Here is a 6,867-nt window from a genome sequence, read left to right as displayed (position 1 = left end):
CTACGGAAATTATGGTTTTGAATGCATTTTAGCATGTAAATTTTTGTTTTCAGCTAATAAGCGCTAATTGGTTCCACATGGAGTCATATCCTCCACACATTCGAGTTTTCTAGACCGAAAGCTTCAAGAAACCGAGAAAACACGATATTTGTGTTTGTAAACATGACATTGGATGCACTTGACAAACAGAAAGATTGTGCTTTTTTCCAAAACCTCTTTGACGGTTATTTTTTGGTTAAATTTCACCCGAATTCCACACCACTTGCCTGGATATGCCTGGTGGAAAGCAGAAATATCTGGTGTGTTGTGGCTATGTCAATCCATGATCTTGTAACAGCCTCTGGGTTTGTTTGTGTTTTCTGGACATTATCTTCAGATTATGGTTTTGAGTCAATTTGAGCATGTAACTGTTTGTTTTCTGATGGCAAATGGTAATTGGTTCCAATGGAGACAAAGCCTCCACACATTCAAGTTCCTGGCAGAAAACTTCAGAAACCTGAGAAAAAATGATATTTGTGTTTGTAAACATGACATTGAATCCACTTGCCAAAAGAAAGATTGTGTTTTTCTCCAAACCATTTTGCCGGTGATTTTTTTTGGTCAAAATTCACCCGAATTCCACACCACTTTGTCTGGATATTCCTGGAGGAAAGCAGAAATATCTGGTGTGTTGTGGCTATCTCAATCCCAGATCTTGCTGTAGCCTCTGGGTTTGTTTGTGTTTTCTGGACATTATCTAAGGAATTAATGTTTTTGAATGCATTTAGCTTGTAATATTTTTTTTCTGCTGGCAAGCGCTAATTAGTTCCACATGGAGTCAAATCCTCCACACATTCCAGTTTTCCTGGCAGAAATCTTCAGAAACCTGAGAAAACATGATATTTGTGTTTGGAAACATGACATTGGATCTACTCGCCGAAAAGAAAGATTGTGCTTTTCTCCAAAGCAACTTTGACAGGGTTTTTTTTCATTAACTTTCACCCAAATTCCACACCACTTTCTCCAGATATGCCTGGATGAAAAAGAAATATATGGTGTGTTGTGGTTATCTCAATCCCAGATCTTGCTACAGCCTCTGGTTTCATTTGGGTTTTCTGCACCTTATCTATTGGATTTACGGTTTTGATTGAATTTGAGCATGTAGCTTTTTGTTTACTGCTGGAAAACGCTAATAGGTTCTACATGGAGTCAAATCCTCCACACATTCAAGTTTCCCTGGCAGAAAACTTCAGAAATCCGATAAAACATGATATTTCTGTTTGTAAACATGACATTGGATCCACTTGCCAAAGAGAAAGATTATGCTTTTCTCCAAAACCAATTTGACGTTTTTTTTTTTTTTTTGGTTAAATTTCACCCAAATTCCACACAACTTTGTCCGGATATGCCTGGATGTAATATCTGATGTGTTGTGGCTATCACAATCCCAGACCTTGCTACAGCTTCTGTTTTTGAGTTTTCTGGACATTATCTCCTAACTTTGTGGTTTGTAGTGAAGTTGAGGATGTAACCTTTTGTTTTCTGCTGGCAAGTGCTAATTGGTTCCACATGGAGTCAAATCCTCCACACATTCGAGTTTTCCTATTAGAAAGCTTCAGAAACCTGAGAAAACATGATATTTGTGTTTGTAAACATGACATTGGATGCAATTGCTGAACAGAAAGATTGTGCTTTTCTCCAAAACCACTTTCACGGTGATTTTTTGGTTAAATTTTACCATTTCCCACACACTTTTCTGGATATGCCTGGAGGAAAGCAGAAATATCTGGTGCGTTGTGGCTATCTCATTCCCAGATCTTCCTACAGCCCCTGGGTTTGTTTGTGTTTTCTGGTCATTATGTACAGACTTTATAGTTTTGAATGCATTTTAGGAAGTAATTTTTGTTTTCTGCTGGCAAGTGCTAATTGGTACCACGAGGAGTCAAATACACCACACATTCGAGTTTTCTAGGTAGGAAGCTTCAGAAACCCGAGACAACATGATATTTGTGTTTGTAAACATGACATTGGATCTACTAGCTGAAGAAAAAGATTGTGCTTTTCTCCAAAAACAGTTTGACTTTTTTTTTTTCGTTAACTTCCACCCGAATTGCACACCACTTTGTCTGGGTAGGCCTGGATGTAAGCAGAAATATCTGGTGCGTTGTGGCTATCACAATCCCAGATCTTGCTATAGCCTCTTTATTTGTTTGTGTTTTCTGGACATTATCTCCTGAGTTTGCGGTTTGGAGTGAATTTGAACATGTAACTTTTTGTTTTCTACTGGCAAGCGCTAATAGCTTCCACATGGAGTCAAATCCTTCACACATTTGAGTTTTCCTGGCAGAAAGCTTCAGAAACCTGATAAAACATGATATTTGTATTTGTAAACATGACATTGGATTCATTTGCTGAACAGAAAGATTGTGCTTTTCTCCAAAACCACTTTCACGGTGATTTTTTGGTTAAATTCCACGTGAATTCCACAGCACTTTGTCCGGATATGCCTGGATGAAAAAGAAATATATGGTGTGTTGTGCTTATCTCAATCCTAATCTTGCTACAGCCTTTGGTTTTATTTGGGTTTTCTGCACATTATCTATTGGATTTACGGTTTTGATTGAATTTGAGTATATAGCTTTTTGTTTTCTGCTGGCAAGCGCTCATTGGTTCCACATGGAGTCAAATCCTCGACACATTCGGGTTTTTCTGTCAGAAACTCAGAAACCTGAGAAAACATGATATTTCTGTTTGTAAAGATGACATTGAATCCACTTGCCAAAGAGCAAGATTGTGCTTTTCTCCAAAACCAATTTGACGTTTTTTTTTTTTTTTTTTTTTGTAAATTTTACCTGAATTCTACACCACTTTGTCTGGATATGCCTGTAGGAAAGCAGAAATATCTGGTATGTTGTGGCTATCGGAATCCCAGGTCTTGCTACAGCTTCTGTATTTGATTTTTCTGGACATTATCTCCTAACTTTGCAGTTTGTAGTGAATTTGAGGATGTAACCTTTTGTTTTCTGCTGCTAAGTGCTAATTGGTTCCACATGGATTCAAATACTCCAGACATTTGAGTTTTCTAGGCAGAAAGCTTCAGAAACCTGAGCAAACATGATATTTGTGTTTGTAAACATGATATTGGATCCACTTGCCGAAGAGAAAGATTGTGCTTTTCTGCAAAACTAATTTGACGGGTTTTTTTGGTTAAATTTCACCCAAATTTCACTCCACTTTGTCTGGCTATGCCTGGAGGAAAGCAGAAATATCTGGTGTGTTTTGGCTATCGCAATCCCAGGTCTTGCTACAGGTTCTGTATTTGAGTTTTCTGGTCATTATCTCCTGACTTTGCAGTTTGTAGTGAAGTTGAGGATGTAACCTTTTGTTTTCTGCTGGCAAGCACTAATCGGTTCCACATGGAGTCAAATCCTCCACACATTTGAGTTTTCTAGGCAGAAAGCTTCAGAAACCTGAGAAAACATGATATTTCTGTTTGTAAAAATGACATTAGATGCACTTGCCGAACAGAATGATTGTGCTTTTCTCCAAAACCACTTTGACTGTGTTTTGGGTAAATTTCGCATGATTCCCACAACAATTTGTCTGGATATGCCTGGAGGAAAGCAGAAATAAGTGTTGTGTTGTGCCTGTCTCAATCCGAAATCTTGCTACAGCCTATGTTTTTGTGTTTTCTGGACATTATCTATGGACATTATAGTTTTGAATGTATTTTAGACAGTAATTTTTGTTTTCTGCTGGCAAACACTAATAGCTTCCACATGGAGTCAAATCCTCCACACATTCGAGTTTTCCTGACAGAAAGCTTCAGAAACCTGAGAAAACATGATATTTCTGCTTCTAAACATGACATTGGATTCACTTTCCAAACAGAAAGATTGTGCTTTTCTCCTAAACCACTTTGATGGTGATTTTTTGGTTAAATTTCACCCGAATTCCACACCATTCTGTCCGGATATGCCTGGAAGAAACAGAAATATCTGGTGTGTTGTGGCTATCTCATTCCCAGATCTTGCTACAGCCTCTGGGTTTCTTTGTTTGATTTTTTCTGGACATTATCTTAGGCATTTATGGTTTTGACTGCATTTTAACATATAACATATTGTTTTCTGCTGGCAAGCACAAATTGGTTCCACATGGAGTCAAATACTTCATACATTCGTGCTTTCCTGCAGAAAACTTCAGAAACCCGAGCAAACTTAATATTTTTGTTTGGAAACATGACATTGGATCCACTTGATGAAGAAAAAGATTGTGCTTTTCTCAAAACCACTTTGAGAAGGTTTTTTTTTTTTTGTCATCTTTCACCTGAATCCCACAGCACTTTTCCAGATATGCCTTGATGTAAGCAGAAATATCTGATGCATTGTGGCTATCACAATCCCAGATCTTGCTACAGCCTCTTTATTTATTCATGTTTTCTGGACATTATCTCCTGACTTTTCGGTTTGGTGTGAATTTGAACAAAGAACATTTTGTTTTCTGCTGGCAAGAGCTAATAGCTACCACATAGATTCAAGTCCTCCACACATTTGAGTTTTCCTGGCAGAAAGCTTAAGAAACCCGAGAAAACATGTTATTTCTTTGTAAACATGACATTGGATCCACTTGACGAACAGAAAGATTGTGCTTTTCTTCAAAACCACTTTGACGTTGATTTTTTTGTTAATTTCATCTGAATTCCACACCACTTTGTCTGGATATGCCTTGAGGAAAGCAGAAATATCTGGTGTGTTGTGGCTATCTCAATCCCAGATCTTGCTACAGCCTCTGGGTTTGCTTGTGTTTTCTGGATCTTTTCTATGGAATTTATGATTTTGATTGCATTTTAGCATGTAAATTTTTGTTTTCTGCTGGTAAGCGCTAATTGGTTCCGAATGGAGTCAAATCCTCCACACATTCGAGTTTTCCTTGCAGAAAAGTTCAGAAAACCGAGAAAACATGATATTTGTGTTTGTAAACATGACATTGGATGCATTTGCCGAAGAAAAAGATTGTGCTTTTCTCCAAAACCACTTTGATAGTGATCTTTTGGTTAAATTTTACCTGAATTCCACACCACTTTGTCTGGAATTGCCTGGAGGAAAGCAGAAATATCTGATGTGTTGTGGCTATCTCAATCTGAGATCTTGCTACAGCCTATGTTTTTGTTTCTGTTTTCTGGACATTATGTACGGAACTTACAGTTTTGAATGCCTTTTTTGGAAGTAACTTTTTGTTTTCTGCTGGCAAACGCTAATTGGTTCCACATGGAGTCAAATCCTCCACACATTCAAGTTTTCCTGCACAAAACTTCAGGAACCCGAGAAAACTTGATGTTTCTGTTTGTAAACATGACATTGAATCCACTTGCCAACGAGAAAGATTCTGCTTTTTTCCAGAACCACTTTGACAGTGATTTTTGGGTTAAATTTCACCCGAATTCCACACCACTTTGTCTGGATATGCCTGGAGGAAAGCAGAAATATTTGGTGTGTTGTGGCTATCTCAATCTGAGATCTTGCTACAGCCTCTGGGTTTCTTTGTGTTTTCTGGATTATCTATGGACTTTACAGTTTTTAATGCATTTTGGCATGTAACTTTTTTTTCTGCTTGCAAACGCTAATTGGTTCCACATATAGTCAAATACTCCACACATTCGAGTTTTTCTGCAGAAAACTTCAGAAACCCAAGAAAACATGATATTTGTGCTTGTAAACATGAAATTGTATCCACTTGCCAAACAGATTGTGCTTTTCTCCAAAAACACTTTGATGGTGATTTTTCAGTTAAATTCCTCCAAATTCCACACCACTTTGTCCAGATATGCCTGGAGGAAACAGAAATATCTGGTGTGTTGTGGCTATCTCATTCCAAGATCTTCCTACAGCCCCTGGGTTTGTTTGTTTGATTTTTCTGGACATTCTCTAAGTCATTTATGGTTTTGAATGCATTTTGACATATAATTTATTGTTTTATGCTGGCTAGCGCTAATTGGTTCCACATGGAATCAAATACTGCACACATGCATATTTTCCTGCAGAAAACTTCAGAAACCCGATCAAACACGATGTTTGTGTTTGGAAACATGACATTGGATCTACTAGCTGAAGAGAAGGATTGTGCTTTTCTCCAAAACCACTTTGACGTTTTTTTTTTTCATCAGCTTTCACCCAAATTCCACACCACTTTGTCCGCATATGCCTGGATGTAAGCAGACATATCTGATGCGTTGTGGCTATTGCAATCCCAGATCTTGCTACAGCCACTTTATTTGTTTGTGTTTTCTGGACATTACCTCCTGACTTTGCGGTTTGATGTAAAATTGAGCAGGGAACTTTTTGTTTTCTGCTGGCAAGCGCTAATAGTTTCCACATGGAGTGAATTCCTCCACACATTCGAGTTTTCCTGGCATAAAGCTAAAGAAACCCGAGAAAACATGCTATTTCTGTTAGTAAACTTGACATTGGATCCACTTGCCGAACAGAATGATTGTGCTTTTCTCCAAAACCGCTTTGACGGTGATTTTTTGGTTAAATTTTACCCGAATTCCACACCACTTTGTCCGGATATGCCTGGATGAAAGCAGAAATATCTGGTGTGTTGTGGCTACTGCAATCCCACATCTTACTAAAACCACTGTATTTGTTTTGGTTTTCTGGACATTATCTCCTGACTTTGCAGTTTGGAGAGAATTTGAACATGTGACATTTTGTTTTCTGCTGGCAAGCGCTAATTGGTTCCACATGGAGTCAAATCCTTCACACATTCGAGTTTTCCTGGCAGAAAGCTTCAGAAACCTGAGAAAACATGATATTTGTGCTTACAAACATCATATTGGATACACCTGGCGAAGAGTAAGATTGTGTTTTTCTCCACAACCACTTTGAA

The sequence above is a fragment of the Oryctolagus cuniculus genome, chromosome 19 (genome assembly GCF_051225735.1).
Source record: "Oryctolagus cuniculus isolate XC-2025 breed Fujian yellow rabbit chromosome 19, ASM5122573v1, whole genome shotgun sequence".
Lineage (NCBI taxonomy): Eukaryota > Metazoa > Chordata > Mammalia > Lagomorpha > Leporidae > Oryctolagus > Oryctolagus cuniculus.
Note: the sequence above shows the minus strand (reverse complement) of the source record.